The 19,285-nt window shown below is 34.4% G+C and overlaps 1 protein-coding gene, 1 long non-coding RNA gene and 1 other non-coding gene across 3 annotated transcripts in view; 2 read left to right on the top strand and 1 right to left on the bottom strand.

Annotated features, from left to right (window-relative positions):
- Positions 1-19,285, bottom strand: part of LOC115450289 (neuropeptide SIFamide receptor-like) — a 78,413-nt gene that overhangs the window by 39,310 nt on the left and 19,818 nt on the right.
- LOC115450296 lies at positions 416-2,967 on the top strand. Its single transcript, XR_003939271.1, has 2 exons — positions 416-454; positions 2,733-2,967. It is a non-coding gene; the product is annotated as an uncharacterized LOC115450296 (long non-coding RNA).
- Positions 10,860-13,051, top strand: LOC115450295. The gene is made up of 2 exons (XR_005112761.1): positions 10,860-10,956; positions 12,754-13,051. It is a non-coding gene; the product is annotated as an uncharacterized LOC115450295 (transcript).

Here is a 19,285-nt window from a genome sequence, read left to right as displayed (position 1 = left end):
TAATAATTCTAATGTAATTTTTGTTCTATATTAAAATTTCATTCAACACACCAGAGCTTTGATCTTACATAAAATTACAACAAATTTAACTATAACCATCTCGACAACTCACATACATGCATGTATATGTCTGTATCTACAAGGGAGTAAGTAGAGGCGTAACTTCACAATTCATCGAAATACAACACCGCATTATCAAATCGAAAAAATTACTATATACTAAATTGAGGAATTAAGAGACAGATATAACTAGATAATCAATAGCCTAAGGTCATCTGCACAGACCCTAACTTCCATGAGAACTACTAATTAATACGTGGCATAAGGGACAATGTAGACATTGCGACATCAACGATTGTCCATCTGGCTTCAGGTTATGGGAAACACTATAAATACAACGCCTTACAGCGGCCACGTATAGTCGTGCGGCAACATGGCCCGAATTATTGTCTTGGTGAGTATTTTTAGCATAATTTTAAGACATTTCGACACTTAAAAGGCTATCCAAGCGACAAATGTACCTAAAATGAGCTACACATTTGGATTCGCTTGATTTTTCTGCATCGTTTGATCTAGATTTAGTAGCTCTAGAAAAATTTTAATATCATTAGACTATATCTTCATAAAGTAAACAGTTTAATTGTTAATAATTTGTTTATTAAATTCATAATATTCAATCGCTCAAAAGTTTACGGATTGCCGCTTAGATATGATTGGCTTTCAAACGTTGATATAAGTCGCTGTGTTTGAAATAATATCATGATCTAATCTAGTGTCACTGTATATGGACAGTGTCTTGGAAGGGATTGGGTTCGAATCCCAGTTTACGAATAACTTTCTTATTCAAAAGGATTCGTTCGAAAGCGCGGTACTCAGGAGGGTAACAGAAAAAAAAGATGACGTCAGACAGAAGGCCAACCGTAAAAAAATATTACTGGTTTTAAAATTCTTGAGAACTCTCACATATTATGTTTTATTCCACCAAGTTTTATTTATTATAATATTTTCATATATTTTGTTCATGCTTCCTAATATTTATGACAGGGTCACTGATCGTCTATTGACTACGATTTTACTTCCTGACCCGTAAGAGTATCTGGTTAATGCTAATAAATAAATTACAATAAATATACAGGTACAATCTTCATTCATTGGTTTCCTTTTTTACCATGGCATATAAAATGGATTACTCTAGACATAATGACTTATTCGCAAAAGGTATTACAGAGGCGAAAAATACGTGCGTTTTGATGCGCGCGCCCTCTGTATCTTTAAAGCGCATAATTGTTTGTTAAAGTACACGATTCCCGAAAATCTTGATTTTGCTGCATTTAAGCGCGTCTTTATCTGTTTTAATAAACCAGATATAATAATATCAGATATAATAATATAATAATTTAAGCATTAATTAGTAGCATTAATATCTTTTGTTTGGTCTATATTTACAGTTGGAATATTTGCTCAAATAAATAAATCAGGAACTAATAATACAGAACTAAAACTAACTTTATAATATAAATACGTATTTATTCTTGGAGGGATGCAGCATGTATTAATTAATAATTTTATTATATTTGCCACAAATTCCAACACATGTAACTTAAATATTTTATTACATCTAAAAAAAAACATTTGTTATTCTAGAAATCGAACCCACAATCTCGCGATTAGCAGTCCAAGTAGATCCCATGCAACCGAAGCATTCATTTTATCCTTTTACACGCACCATTAAGCAATAAGTTTGATTTTACAAAAAACCTAATTTATTGTACACCTCTAAGCTAGAATAAGTCAACTATAAAAATATATTTTAGACTGCTCATGACGTAAACGAATGAATCAAATACATTTAAATGGACTAAACAAATCGAAAGCCGTTTATTAAACCATCGGGGAGAATTTAAAATGAGTATACCTTGGTGATTGATTACTTATAAACAACCCGTTGTGTCTTCTTCAACTAAAACTAATACCAAATACGACACAGGCTGTATTTAAATTTAAAAAATATGACCTGATAAACTGGAATAACGAAACAGATGAGACCACGGAGTCACTATAAACGTCACAACTGTCAATGAACATTAGAAACTTCGTAAAAATGATGTTTACACCATGCCGAACGCATCCATGGTACTGTACTGCTCGTCATCCTTATTAAACATTATTTAGTCTCCTTAAATGGCGGCGATAGCTGGCGATAGGTTGTTGGGTGTGAAACGGACTGCCGAAACGAATGTCCGCAGGTTCCAATCCCAAGGGTTCACACCTCTGACTTTTCTAAAATGATTTGTGTATTCTTTGTGAATTATCGCTTGGTTTAACAGTTAAGGAAAATATAGTGAAGAAATTTGCATACCTGAGAATTTCTCTATAGGAATTTTGAGGGTGTGTGAAGTCTACGAATCCGCACCAGGCCAGCGTGGTGGACTAAGGCCTAATCCCTCTCAGTAGTAGAGAAGGCCCGTGCCTAGCAGTGGAATAGAATATAATACAAGGCTAACATTATTATTATTTTATTATTAGTCTCCTTACAATCTATAACTACAATATCTTCAAATTCGTCATGTCAAATAAGTTTCACTTCATATTCCTACCTAAATATTGTAGCGCAAAAGCAAAACGCAAAACAGAAACAAATACCACATCGATTGCTAAACTTCATATAGAAGAAAATTCCTGATCAACATCTTAGCGGTAATATCAACATAGCCCCTTGTTTTTTGTTCCAGATGGTAGCATTGTGCATAGCAGCATCATCAGCATTTCCAGGACTTCACATCCATACAGGATACCACCCAGTAGCAGTAGCTCCAGTGGTACATACTGTGCCAGTAGTCCATGCAGTGCATACCCCAGTACACAGTGTATATGCAGTGCCTGTGACGCATGCAGTACATCCAGTGCCAATCGTCAAGCACAAAGTTAAAACTTATCACATTTTTGGTAAATAAAATGGTTTGAATATTTTTGTATTTTATTTGTAGTATTATGTGTGGGCAGAGGTACAAAAACCTTTGGAACCTCGAATCAAAACATAATTTCCCCACTGATACAGAATTAAGAAGGTGACAATGAAGATTTATAAAGTACATAATGATAAGACCTAAAACCTGTACTTATTCAACGAAATGGCACATCGCGAAATCGCAAATAAAATGTCTTAGATCTAGAGTTGGTGAACTATAAAATTTAAAAGATCAAATTATACCCTCTAAATTATTCAGTGTTCAAAAATATCTATTAGTGTAATTAAGAATTATCTTAAACGAGATAATCCTTTATTAGAACCAAACAAGAGCCAACTACCACCATGGTAAGGCTTAGGTCTATCGCGATAACAAAAGGTCAAAGTAATTCCCAGATTACATCCTACAGTCCGCAAACCTTTGTTCCAACAATATTCTGAACAAATAATACAACAGAAAATACGCCAACAAATATCCAAACCACATGATTGATTAAGTATACTTTGTTTAGATGAATTAGGTCACTCCTCTAAGTCCTGGGGATGTTTACCTCATTCGTAACAGTGAGACAAAATATTTTACTTTCTGTTTGACACATACAAGATCCTTTACTTGCGATGTGTTAATTTGGTAAGTGGATTTCGATGTTACAATTATGTACTCCATTTCTCTTTTGTAACAAATAATTTTCGATATGTTCAGCCTAAAATTACCTGATCAAAGTGGTCTCTGGTAAGTAAATGGATGCCCTAGTTACATATTATGGATTATAGCTGAAATTATCTTAAATCGTGACATAAGAAAGGTATGCCCAGCTTTGGGACGAGTAAATTTTGAAACGGGTAACGTCAGCGCCTACGCCTGCCTTGGTGGCGTAGTTGTACTGCATGCGCGGTACGACAGCGCTCTGAGGTCCTAGGTTTGAATTCCGGATTGAGCAAAGTGATATTTGGGTTTTTCTGCTCAGTATCAGTCCGGAGTCTGGAATTTGTGCCTTATATGGCGATAGGCTCGCCCCCATCACATCATGGGACGGAACACACTTGGTGAAAAATGGGTGCCTTGATTGCGCCTCTACATACCCCATCCGGGATAAATGCGTGATGTTGTGTGTGTGTGGTAACGTCAAATATTTCTCATAATATAAAAAAACAGAGCTTATATAATATAGCTATGTTCAATAGTATTATGTCAATATAAATATTATTCGTTTCTTCTACAATTTCTACCTGTTAACTGAACCATACTTTGCCAATCTAAGCGTTTATCTCTAGATTCCAAATCCAAACAGCTCCCTCTTGAACAACTTCATAAGCAAAGTTTGTTAACCCGGGTATTTTAATGTATACAATGAGCGAGAGTTTGATTTAGTTACCGGCTGGTTGGTGACAACTCGTAAAATATTAAGGGCTGAGAAGTGGACAAAAACACTTGACGTTTCAATTGTTAAAGTTAATAAAGATTCTGTGTATAAATTATGATAATAATATGAGCCGTGTATTATATTCTGTCCCAATGCTAGGCACGGGCCTCTTCTACTACTGCAAGGGATTAGGCCTTAGTTCACCACGCTGGACTAGTGCGGATCGGTAGACTTCATACACCCTCAAAATTCCTATAGAGAATTTCTTAGATATGCAGGTTTCCTGACGATGTTTTCCTTCACCGTTAAAGCAAGCGATAATAATATAATACACACATTATTTTTGAAAATTCAGAGGTGCCCTTGGTGATTGAACCTGCGGACATTAGTCTATGTAGTCCGTTCCACAACCAACTAGGCTATCGCGTATAATAAAAAATCTGTAGAAGATATGATCTGTAGGTAAAAATATATACTAGTTGAATTGTTCTATAAAACGTATACCTTTTCATTGACGTACGCCTTAAAAAATTACGTACGATGCAAACGCTATTCTTCTTTTACTTCTAATTGGAAAATAAATAAAAAATCTAGAAAAAATATAACCATCGTACAATAAACACGAATCGCGTATGAACATTATTATTCATTAAAATTAAAAGAACAAAAACCACTAATTTACATTCCAAATTTTAAATTACTAATGCTATTTTAATTATTTGTAAACGGAACAATAAACGTTTAATTTTCAACAGAATAACGTATGAATTAATTTTATTTTATTTATTGCATGCGTAGAAACAGCTGGTGCGTTCCTTCGCATTCTCGAGTCCCTGGGGATGCTCGGGAGCAACAGTCTATGTATCATAAGGTCACGCACTGAGGTCTTGACACCGAATTTAATATATTTAGTAGGTTTGTGTGTTCGGCAATAATGCGCCAACTAAGTATATTTGATGTCTACAATTTTTGATAATATCACCTGGGTCTAGTTGTTTGGGATGAAATGGAAGGACCGAAGTTCCATTTAACGACATCTTTTAACGTTTTTGATTGTATTAATTAGTTTGTATTAAATTTATTAGCGATATGCCCATGTGAACATACTCCAACGCGAACTAAGCAGCGAATTATTGAAAACCTTTTATTTAAATTTGAACATAAATCGCAAGTTATTTTCATATAATTCGAAGCACGCAGTATTCTTAAAAACCATATATTACGTGTTTTAATATCGATTTAACCTTTCTTGTGTGAAACATTTTTTTAAGCAAGTCTTAGAACATATTAATACTCTTATTTAACTATTTATATTATTTGAATATTATACAAAAGCTTTACATTCAATGGACGAATTCCGTATTGATAACTTTAAGGCACAATAAATAATAATAATTACATTTGACTCGAAAATAATATGACTGTAAAACTCCATTATTATAACATTATAACACTAATCTAGGTACCTATAGTAAATGAAAGCAAACCTTTTTGTACCTATGTATGTACCTTTGACACTTTGCGTATGTAAAATAATTGTGTAAACCCAATAGGTCCGATTTTTGTATAAGTAAATAATATAAAAAATCACACATAAATATCTCATGGTAAGCGATACAACTGCCCATAAACAGTAGAATCACCATCGAACACCTTGAATTACCAAGTATTGTTTGGTATTCCACTGCGCTCGCCATCCTGAGACATGAGATGTTAAGTCTTATTAGTAGTTACACTAGCTACAATGTTCTTCAAAGCGGAACACAACTGTGACTACACATTACTGCTTGGAAGCAGAAATAGACATTGCGGTGGTACCTACTCTCACATATGAGAGATTAAATTTGATTCCTCATACAGAGCAAACTCAGTAGTAGAGGAGGCCCGTGCCCAGCAGTGGGCAGTATGGAATACAGGGCTGATGATGATGATGATGATGATACAGAGCAAACGCTACTAGTACGAGTGTAATAACTTTTTTTTAACCTAATACCGACCTTGCAGACAAAGTCGTGTGAGAAACCTAGTTGTCTATAAAGACGTAATGCTTTAAGGTCGGTGTATCGACTCACTGGGTCATAGGTAATAGACATTGTAACCACAGCTCTGATTTGAGATAATAATCTGATTTACGCGCGGTTTGAGCAGACGTTATTTACATAATATCTAAAGGACGAAGATATGCCAATACAGACATATCTTAATTTACTACAATTTCAATACACAGGGTTATTTGAAAAACAACAGCAACCTCGCAGCACTTGATAGCTAACATCATAAACAATACTTGTTCTACGACTTTTGTCAATTTGTTGAACTTCATTTTCATATAAAAATAAATACTTATAAACTCGTCTTATGTTTTAAACAATTGCTTTGTCACTGATTACCAAAAATTTTACTTATAAACTTGTTTTAGTGTTAAGAGATGGTTAAGCATTGCTTAAATAGCTGTCAAAATTAAACAACACCGGTGATTCAAAATTTAAGAGCAGACTAGTCAAGACGTAACTAAGCATATTTTGCGATTTTTTTTTTGTAAGTAAAACTATTAGTGTAATTTCGGCCTGAACGCTGTTAGCTCTCCCTATATAGCCGTTTGTTAAACAGTATTATGACGCTGTCATCCACGAAGGAGTAATACTTTCTCATGTGATGCCTTTTTCGATACATTACGTGGTGGAGAGAACGCCTATAACCATATCGGACAGGAACTGATTTCAGGCAACTATTGTATATTTAAGGGAGGACCACTTGTGTCCATATAAGCCAATTCCCGCCGGCTTGGCTTTCAGAATTTATGTTAAATTTAATGATCATTAAAACAATTTGCAGACAGCTTTAATGCATATTAGTACCTATATGTTGTGTCGGGTTCCTTTTCGAAAAAGTCGCCCTTCGCCATTGGTAGGTCATCAGTTATCGCCATCGGCCACACCATTGACATTGACAAAGTAAACAGCACGATAATAAATCATAACTATGTCAGAAACGTTAATCTAGATGTCATCGCAATAATCTAGATTGTTTAAAATATTTGCGGCACAAGCTGTCCTCACAATCTGTAACCCAAGATTATTTTGCGTAATTCTAATTAAATAAAACATTTGTCATTTTATAGATATAGCTGTCACGCCGTGGTGTTTCGAGTGAGTCGTCTCGAAAACAGTTCGTGGGTTCGAAATGTTTAAGTCCTGTATGTTCTTTTATCGGTACTTACTGACACAGGCCTTTTAAAGGGCCTTTTCTTTCAAAGGTATCAGAGTTGTGTTATTCTAAAAGTATTTGCTTTCTATGGTGATATTTTGTCTTAACGAAGAAATGACATCAATGCAAATAGTATTATTTTTACAGTGTGGTAGGAATTCAAAACTCTCAAAAAGTGGTCACATTTATCACCATTTAAGCTGGCATTGCGAATATTCATGATGGTGACCACTTACCATCATGACCCACTTGCTCTGTCGGCCTTATGCTATAAAAATACTCGTTAAACAGCCTCGTCAACACTTGCGGTATTCATATTAATGTGGCATAAAAAACGTGTCGCACTTGACCTATAGCAACGTTGTTATAACCAACTGAGAGTCGATGGGTCGTGGATTCGATTTATGGACTGTTTTACGTGGTATATAAATTTATCTTGTTAAATTACTCTCCTGTTAATATTATGAACACAAAAAAATTTGGACGATTGTTACAAATAAATGAATAAATTCGGATGCTAGCAATAAAATATTTTCGATGCGAAATTGGACTTTATTTCTTAGGAAAACAAATAAAGTGACACAATTCAGGACTGTCTTACGTGATTGTTTTCTTAACAAATATTAGTATCATCAATCCGTTACTCGACAAGTGCTAACAGAAACATTGGCTAATATTAATCGCGTGTAAGTAGACAGATTTCACAACACCGACAGGTCATATTTCTTATTTTTCCTATATCATTTGCATTCGATGTAATCAAGGTTAATAAATAGAGGAAATGTCTTTCTTAGATTTCCGGTTTACATATTTCTCATGACTGAACATGAAGAATGTTTATGTTGGTAGAATTATGTGGAGCATTTTAAATTTACCGTGAATAATGATTTCTAATTTAAGAGAATGTTAGACATTAAAATTAAACAATTTCTGGATTTTATTGTTTTCACCCGACGTTTCAAAGACTTTGCAGCCTTCATGGTTACGGGGGGGACTGAGGTGTTGGTCATCCGCAAAGTCAAAGTTAAAATATCTACCTACATTTTACAATAATACAGCTTCTAGAGAAGTTGGGAAGAGAACAGTAATAAATCGGCTCGATTGGGGAAGTGCCACTTAATGAAACATATTTTCATTACTCGCGTCACCATTAATATGTGAAACAGTTGCACTCGCATGCGTGGTACTACTTACCTACATTAGATATGTTTAAGCAGAGAGTGAAAAGCAACAAACCAGATCGATATTGATTCGACCATCGATACCACGTCTCAATGTCAGAGATATTTGAATTGCACATTCGCGCAATGTAGTCTTTGCTAAAACCACCTTGTGAGACCTAAATAACCTTAATAAACAAAGGGAGCATAAACACAATATTTCACAAATAAAAACATTTGAGCAACATCTGTTTTTTGTTCAACTGGTGAGAATATTCGGGGAGGGCGAAACGAATTTATGAGATTCTTGCGAACGGCCCGTTTATACACGTTCGCTCGCGGAGCTACTTGCAATATCGAAAAATATAAAAGAAGAAGAATAAACCGGGTGATAAAGGCGAAAAAAGATCTCGACCGGTCCGACAAATGTATTAGGTATACCTGCTTGAAGTCTAGAATTCTGCCTGGTAAATACTAAGCAAGTCTCCTATTACATAGAAATTAACAAAGCTGACTATATTAGTTGGTGATACACCTCTGCCTACCGCTGAAAAGGAAAAAGGTGATACTATATTTATGCATATATTTTTTTCACAAGCAGACAAAAATGCGCATAATATATGTGTGTAATGTGAAGGACCTTTGGAGAGACCTTTCCGCATGACTGAACGAGACGGAAGCTAATATGATTCAGTTATAAAAATAAAAGGGAACGAAAGGAAAATGCCTGAAATCCTTCCATTTTCATAAAGATTTTACAAATAAGGGGATAAAATGCTATTTTAAGTAGCTGGTGTTGATGGGATTTAAGACGTCTGCTTTTTACACAGAGTTAGTTATTTTATGCAATTAAATTGCATGATTCGTAAACTGTCCACCTACTAGTAAGTGTCACAAGTATCCAAAATAATAGTAACACTACTCAGATATTTTGAGTAACAACGCACAACGTTATAATTTGTGAAAAAACAAATATTGGGGAACCCGACAAAGTCACCTAGTGGGGTCCATTACAATGTCGACTGTCAAGAGATAATTACGCCGATTGTCGACACAATTATGCCAGCCTTTTGAAACCGGATTTACACAGGCTGAACATGGAACACGACACACTTACGTGGGCCACTATGGCGGATTTTTAACAGCTTGTGTACAGTGGTCGCTATCTACCTGTGATCCTGGTGTGGTGAGGTGTTTGTCTTTTAGTGGTTGAACAACCAGCAGACATACGATGTTAAATCTCAAAAATCACATAATTACAGTGGCTTTAATTAATGTCTTTCAAACCAGATTACAATAGTATAATATGAATAATACTGCTTGGCAAAATATAATCGCTTGTTATACCTAAGACAGGCCTTAAGCGTAGAATTATGAATGTTTGTTATTTTAATAAGAATATATTTTATATGTGTAAGCCTTTTTTGTCAATAACGAGACGTGCGAATATTTAAGCTAAGACTTAGAAAGTATATTTTAATATTATTTATGACACTGCTCCGCAAAACATTACTCAGCTACAATTCCTTCAAACCAGAATACACATGATTGCACCCTCTCGCTTGGCGGCTGTAATTGACTAAGCATTGTAATCTCCTTCAAGAGACTTAGAAGATATAATCTTTATAGCTAAAAACATAAATCCTTTTGTAATATAAAAAATAAAAACACTTGATACAATCTTCGGGCTAAAATGGTAATAAAAAAATCGAACAAACAACATCCTTTAATCTGGTCTAATTGGGCTCTCTCGAAGCTCTCGATGATTCTGATTTGAATACCGCAGTGAATCGGGATTCAATGCTATTTTAATTCTATGTGAATAACATTTTTAGATTAAATATATTTGTTGTGATCTTTGAGTATCGAGGTTTGATTCCCAGTTGGTCCAGTTTTATTTAGCCGGTTCATGAACTTTTGCGGATTATCGTTGGGTAGTTTTGGTCTAGCAGTCAAAGTCAGTGGAAGCTACTAACTTCAGAGTAGGCAAAAAACACAACATAAACCAGTCAACCTTATTATTATACACATAAGGATCAAAACATGAACAACTGAAACACAGTTGTTTGCTAAATACATTGTAACACAATTCTCTCAAGTTGCATTATTGCCTAATGGGTAGATTTATTACAAGTAGATGCATAGCCTAGACCGTAGGACTTAGACCTATAAAAGGACTAGATCTAGACGATCTGAGTACACGCTCGTGCAGCACCGACCGATACACAACATACAAAACGTCACGATGTTTAAACTGGTAAGTTTTTTAAATCCTACTAATATAAATTATAATATTAGTGAAGTTTTTTCTAAGAAACGCAGACACTTTTTTTATGCACAGCAAAGTGACACCACTGTATCTTTTGGTAAGTGTAGAGGAGTCCTATAGAATGTCGACTGATGGGAGATGATTACCCTCGTCAGTCGACACAATTATGCCGACCAGTTACTGGATATATACAGGCAGATCCCGGAACGCGATACAATTACGTGGGCCACTATGGAGGGTTTTAACACCTCGTGTGCGGTGGTCGCTATTCGGGAGGATATACAATACGTCCTACGACAAACAAAAAACTTTCTTGCTGTATCATGAATTTGGATGAAATTTGGCATGCAAGGGACCAAGTCCTGAATCAGTTTGGATTACTTGATCGTAGAAAATTTAAAGTGTGAATTATATTCTGTTAATTATTATTAGGCACTGACTCTAAAAATGGTAATCAGTATATAGGTAATGTTTAATTATTTTTTTGGTTTATAGTGGTTTTTGAAGACGGTTTAATGTTTTGTTAAAAAGTTTTTATTAGAATCACAAATCTTCTGAAACTGAACTTCACGCATTGTATAAGTATGACGCCACTAACCCAATGAATCTACAGCTTATGACAATGTATTACAAAATAATTTCAGAATCGCAAAGCCTCGAGGCGAGCTTTATAATTATATTGGAAAGTCTGCCAATAACATTCCCCGACATAATAAGATTTCATTACGGACTTATAAATTAAATATTATAAACAACTTTCGTTGGATGTTGTATTTTATATTTGAGTTTCCTTAAGTTATTAAGGAGGATCAAAGATAACTTCAAAAATGTAGTTCGAGTCAAAAGAACAGTTGAATTTTGTTAGATTTATGAGGTTTCTTATTTCGAAAATTAGAAAGTATACCAAATATGTTTATGGAAGCGAAAGGAACAAAAAAAAATATACTTTTCATTGATTTGTCTGTTTTGCCGTTAAGCAGCATGTTTTTTGAACTACATTGTTATCAGAGCAATTGAACATAATATTAAGGCTTAATACCTAATTTCTCAGGATGTCCAACGGGGTGCATTGCCTTACAATTTCGTTATTAAAAACTTGGTTGGCTTTAGTAGTATTTATAGGTAGTCATAGCTTGAAAGCTATATTGCTCGATGAATCAAGCAAACGAACTGCTCGCCACGTTCAGTTGTAAAAAAAGTATTTCAACAATCATTATCATATAATGAAAATACTTATCTAGTTAAAAACAAAGTACAAAATTATTCTGATCGAAATTTAAAGAGCAAACTTTTATTAGAACAAAAAAGTGTCTCGTTTAAAAAGCAGAAAATATTTAAATTTCAAGTGTTAAGTTATATTTCGGATAATCTGTTTCATTTTAATAAAAACTCTTAACTTTTTACATGATTATTTTAGAGCTTTGTGATTTTAGTGACCGTAAAATGCATAGTTTCGAAGTATGATAACAACGAGTAAATAAAAATATTTATTATTTACATAATCATTTCTTTATTATAAGCAATCAAAAAACGAAAACAGTAGCAACTTCAGATAGAATTTGGATTTAAACACTAAAAACTATTGGAATATTCGCAGTTTCATTGCATCAGCAGAGGGACGATTATGAAAAGGGTCTAGAGAATTGAATCCGTAGGAAAATTTATATGCCGCAATAATATTTTTTTATCATATGACTGTAGGATTAAAACATTTTCATACTTAAAATTGCACAAGCGTTTTATTGTGAGTATCAGTGATTGTTATATGATTTTGTCTCTCTCCAGGCAGTATTCCTCGCCCTGATCGCCATGAGCCACGCAGGCGTCATCGCCCCAGTGGTGGCCCATCCAGTGGTGCACAGCGCGGTCGTTCACCCCGCCCCGGTCCTGCACGCCGCGCCCATCGTCCACGCAGCACCTGTCGTGCACACTGCGAGCCTGGTACATGCAGCTCCTAGTCACCAGTTGTAAAGCATTCCCCCATCCTCGTACATCATTAGGGATAGTAAGGATACTCATAAATGGTTGTAAATGAAATTTTAATTTATATATGAATTGGATGTGAATAAATGTATTTTTAATATTTTCTGGTTTTATTTTATTTACGTGTTATTTGATTTGTTTATTTCTGAACAAACAGCAGCAGTAGATATTTAATATGCATCATTATTATGTACCAGTTTCAAAAATATTCATAGCCGTGTTATTTAAAAGGCATTATGGTTTCTACATATCTAGTGTATCAGATTTAATTAGCCCTTAAGAGGAAACAAACTCTGACAAAACTTATAACTCATTGAAACGAGATTTTTTCTTATCAAAGCAGGACTGAGGCTATATTATAAGGATTTCAAAAGAATGATCCGTTCAGACGTCAACGACTCGGGTTAAAATCTTTACCACTCGTTTAACAGACGGCTTTTAAACAAAAAGTAGCCATTTCATTTATTTTTAGATGAAAAAGAGTTACTGCGATTCACGGGAGTTTGACTTTAAGAGTAGTTCTGTCTAGTGGTAATAGATGGCGCTGTACTGATTGAAGCTATAAATATCTCGAAGAGTCCACTTGATTTAGAGCCTAATTCTACTTTGAATTGAACGCTCGTTTTTCTTTGACACTTGTATATTGCATTTGAATCCATCAGATATCGTTTATTTGAAGATTGAACGTCACAATTGTTCTGACAGTAGGTTATCAGTGGGTCAATAGGTAAAGTGACCTTACCTGAATCGTCTGCGACTTGATTTAAATTTTATCTTAAATACTTCTGTATCTATCGATCTAATATTTCTCTATGAAAGTGACAATCATTTACGCTAAACCTAAAGTAATTGCCTCAGATGACCCTCTAAATAATCAGCGTAACGTCAGTTCAATCCATAATCTTGGTGTGAGTAACGTCAGATTGATTCTATAATGTGGATTGATATGTAAAATCAGTATTTAATTAACATGATCTAACTTCAATGATTGAACTGAAGCCAGATCGAATGCCTTTGATTATATTATGTTTTTAAGATTAATATTAGCAGAGTAAACACAAAAGGCCATAATAAAAGAATTAAATAGATGCTCCTTTATACACGAAAGACCAATTTTGAAACCATCAATAACATATTTAACGCAAACAAATCAGCAAATTATAACTCAGCAAGGTATCTCCCGAGAGCTTTTACTTTTTTTGTTATTTATGTATATATTTTTAAGTATAATAATCTTTATTACTGAAGATTATATTTATGGTACGTAAGTATACAAATATACATTAATAAATGAGATAGGTTACTGACACCTTATCGAAGGACCTTAAAACCTCATACGCCCCCATTTCTATTCTAAAACAATATAAACTATACTCTTAAGTGAAAATTGAATTAATTAGCTGTAAGTGAGCGTTCTGCCAAAACTTTATGTCGTTTACACACTAATTAATTTAGCCACTCGAATAGTCTGGATTTTAGCAAAGGTTAAAGATATATTATTAGGTCACGAAAGCTGAGAATATTCGTATTTTTTTACAGCAATTTTATTATGACGAAGTAATATCAAGGTTATTTACCAGCCCTGAAATACATGACCAAGTGACTTCTTCTTTATTTTTTATAACTTTGAATGACGAGACGAGTTTGCCATTCGCGTGATGGTAAGCTATACGACCGCCCCTAAATAATAGAAACACCATCCAACACCTTGAATTATAAATTATTGTTTGGTATTCCACTGCGCTCGCCATGTGAGACATGAGATGTTAAGTCTTATTATGTCCAGTAGTTACACTGGTTACAATTTTTTTAAATCTGACTACACACTGCTACTTGGCGGCAGGAATAGACATTGCGGTGGTACTCTCGTGACGGACTCTCACATATGAGCGACCAACCACCAGTAACATTCAGTTCATTTATCGTTGAAGTAGGTACATAATTAACAATACGGGTATACTTAGTTAAGCTGGAATTGAGCCCGAGACCGTTATACCCGTTCCACATTGTTTTGTATGGTTGAAAATAAAAACATGTTATACTTACTATTAGCATTTTGAATTTAAATTCCATAATACGTTCAGAATCGTACTTTTTGTCTCATTAATTAAAAAAGTGCCCAAACAAATTTATCAACATTTTTAAAACAAAGTTCATATAAAACAACAAACTACTTTGCTCAACGTGAAGGCCATCCTTAATTTAAAAACTCAAAAGCCTTAACAAGCCCTCTCCAACTTCTAATCCCATAAGACTGGGCTCATCGGAAAACCTTGAGGCTTTCCCGTGCTTTCAAACCCTTAATAAGACGTCTCCAAGGATAATTACAAGGGGACGGCCTATATTAATTGCTTTTTGTCTGTAAATGAAAATCAGTTCCGGGAAGTGGGAAGTGTGGTTTTGGGTAAATTCCTTCTAAGGGTAGAGGGTTACGATATTACTTTTTTATTTATTTGTGACGAGACGAGGTCATTCACCTAACTTTGCGCCTTTCTAAAAATAATAGCAACGATTACCAATATATATTACCAAGTTTCGTATGCCAATACACTGTGATTGTTACTGATTTTTGTCACACTGACATTTTGATATGACGCTTTCCATGAAGATAATATTATGTATTGACATATAATCAAATTAAGAGCATATTAATACCTTCGTAGTACTATGACTTGCTGATATAAATTCCCCGTAAAAATAAATTTAAGATGTTTTTATATGTTGTTTTTATTTATTACCATTATAGCATATACCTATATACAACTTGTTAACTATGAGGAACTTATCACACTAAACACAAAATAGTTTTAAAATCCTATAAACAAAATATTTTATATCGTTAATCCATATTATGTCATTTCATAGCTTGTAAATTTGCTATAAAATTTGACAACTCCTCCAATCACAAAATATAGTATAATATTTGAGTTCTTAAAGTTACGACAAGTCTTAGGACATAGATTTCATTAATACAAGTCGTAACATAAAATCTGTGCTACACTTTTCAGAATATTTATTACGCTGTTGTTTGGATTTGGTTAACGTAAGATCATAGTAACATATTTTTATGACTTAAAAGAGGCGATAACGTTAACTCTTCCTTCAGGATCGTTCAGAATGAAACTATATTCCGGGATAAAAATCATTAGAAGCGTATATTTAAATAATCCTATGTAGCTATCAAACCCACAAAAGATATCAGCGAAACTCATAATTGTATGTTGGTGCACGAAAGAAATTAAGAAATCCCGTTACAAAATTTATCCCATGCGGTATCTTCGAACACTCGTGAGCTAGCTGCTCTTAACACACTCTTGGAAGCCTCCCGTGCCTTTATCATTGCTGATAATTTTAATATTATTATGATTTACAGCTCTTTTGAGTATTGTGAAAATCACTGTATTTTGTAGTTAGTATTGATTTTTATTATATTATTTGCATATAGGTATTTAATTGATAATTATTTTTAAGGCAAATATTGTATTAGTGTAAATGGTTGATGACTGCCTCGGTGGCGTAGTTGTACTGCATGCGCGGTATGGCAGCGCTCTGAGGTCCTGGGTTCGAATCCCGGATCGGGCAAAGTGATATTTGGGTTTTTCTGTTCAGTATCAACCCGGAGTCTGGAATTTATGCCCGATATGGCGATAGGCTCGCCCCCTATCACATCATGGGACGGAACACACTTGGCGAAAAGTGGGTGCCCTTGGTTGCGCTCTCTGCATACCTCTTCGGGGATAAAATGCGTGATGTTGTGTGTGTGTGTGTGTGTGTAAATGGTTTCACTATCGTTCTCAACAAATATACAAACATACTTATATTAGAATTTAATGCCATCAATCATTACCATTAAGGTGTCCCAAATCTTCATCAGTCAAAAACACACCCTCAACATTCAAAAGCAGTGAAACTGCGCATATTTAATTCCCCGAAAGGGTCACGTCTCCCGGCCGCGGGACCAAGGCCGATTTAACCCAGTTTTTTGAACAATTCCGCTGCATTATACATGATAAATTAAATTGTTAAATACTCCCGATGTCTCTGCCATTCGTCTCGAGTTTTTTCCTTGTGAATGGCAAACTGCTAAAAGAAACCGCGTTACCTATTAAAATTGTTTTCATACGATGCTTTTTAAATATAACTAAAAACACGGATATCCCTACAAACAGATTGTTCACCCACCTAGGGATGAATTAACTAAAATCCTTTGTCAGTGCTCATATAAATTAAATAAGGAACTCCTGTGCATATCAAGTGTCTAGACACCGTGGTATGAACAGACAAAGCCCCGACACGAAAGTAAAATATAAGTATTCATACGCTTAATATCAGGCGAGCAGGTTATTCGTATCTTTATATTGAAGTTGAATGACGAGGCTAGCATCTTGCTCCTTTGATAGTAAGTAAGACGACCGCCCAAACAGTAGCAACACAATACGGTCCTCTTAAGAATGTCCCAAAAAAGCGACTCGTAAGCTATATCGTTATATTTTGATGTCTGTGATTGATTGAGAGACCAATAGGTCATTCACGAATAAGTCTCTCAACCAATACTAATAAAAAGAGATGGAGTCATGTCGTCTCTTTGCCACATTATAAGTACACTGAATTCTGAATGAATACCCACCTACTGCGTGGCATATAACTGTGCTCGACATCCTGAGACATAGGATGTTAAGTCTCAGTATGCCCTGTAATTATTCTGTCTCTTCAGTTGTTTGAAAAAATAGTACAAAAATAATCTACTTTTCTGTAGTTGTCAAGATCTGCAATATTTCAAACTTTACTTTACTAACGTTTATTTATTTACTTTCAAAATGTTAACCGACTGTGAATAATTTATTAATATAAGTTTAGGCCTTGCTAGGGAAAAGTAAATTTTGTGATATAAGGTTAAACTAAAATAAGCGATTCACAATTATGAACAATTTATATAAGTTCTTCTAATATGCTAAGGAACCTTAATATACTGGTCAAGTTCAACCCACGATGACGCGGTGTAAGTGTGACGCTGCGTTTTATATGCCTGATACAGAAAAGATTATAAAAGGGAACGATTTATTGTTTGAACAATACAATGTCTATAGTAAAATACATTACAACTTACAATTGTCATTTAATTATTTGCAAATTCATACATGGCATTACATGATTTCTTACTATCTTAAGACACCGAATATAAACGTGCATATCGATTTTTATTCTACTTCAAAAATACCATTGGATCAATGAATACCTATTCATTCTGAATCTCCCGACTCATAACCCGCTATCTTCTGTTTTCAAGGTCCACAAAGTTTCCGTTCCGAAATCTCTTAATGCCCATACATCAGTTTTAATGGCTGCAGAGTCTCCGAGGACCCGTGCGTCTCGCTCAAGGTCCAAACCATAACTCTGTTGAGGGACAACTGTCGACGCTATCTGATTGTGCGTAATGCGTTTTATGAAAGTTAAGAAGGTTTTGGGGCGCAATCTGTTCTGGCTGAGATTTGAGAGAATGTTTCATGTTTAAGTGATATTTTGGAGACTTGATATACCACTATAATATGATGTAGTAGAGGAGGCCTGTGCCCAGCAATGGTACAGTGTATAATACATGGTTGATATTATTATGTTGTTTTAAATCCAAGCCTTGTAAATTACAATGAAAAATCGTTATCATATCCGCGTTCCACAATGCGTTATAATATGCAGACGATGTGAATTCAATATACAAATAACCATATTCTAAAAAGAAATATCTTACCAATGTTCGATTATAATCTATAAATGACATAAAAAAAACAATTAAATTTCTAAAGATAATGAATGTGAAAACAATTTAAAACTAACCTAGCAGAGTCAAAAAGTCTATTTCGAAATTAGTTTATTAGTTACTTTAAATACAAGCTTTTTTTAAAACTTTTAACGTAATCAACATTTATGAGCAAGATTTTAGAAAAATATGCACTCATTTTCTTAAAATACTCAAGTCACTTGCAAAATTAGTAAATAACAAGACTTTTATATAGAAATCTAGATGCCTTTAAGATCACTTTATAAAAAATGCTAAAAGTTCGTATTTATTATTTTTGAGACTAATAATGTTTGTTTAATTAAAATATGCTTTCTAGATTTTTTTTACTATAATAGATTTCTGAGTGTCCGAAGTAACCCTTTCTGTAGTAAAGGAGGCCCAGTAGTAGGAGTGGGAGGGGCAGTGAGATGGTATTTAATATTCAGCTAAGTGTAATTTATTATTAAAGCAAATAAAAATACACAGTGAAGACCTTTTTAATTGAGAAAGGCCAACCCATTCACGCTAAACAAGTATGTCTGAGCCGTAAATTTACCA

The sequence above is a fragment of the Manduca sexta genome, chromosome 21 (assembly GCF_014839805.1).
Source record: "Manduca sexta isolate Smith_Timp_Sample1 chromosome 21, JHU_Msex_v1.0, whole genome shotgun sequence".
Lineage (NCBI taxonomy): Eukaryota > Metazoa > Arthropoda > Insecta > Lepidoptera > Sphingidae > Manduca > Manduca sexta.
Note: the sequence above shows the minus strand (reverse complement) of the source record. Positions and strands in the feature narration are given on the sequence as shown.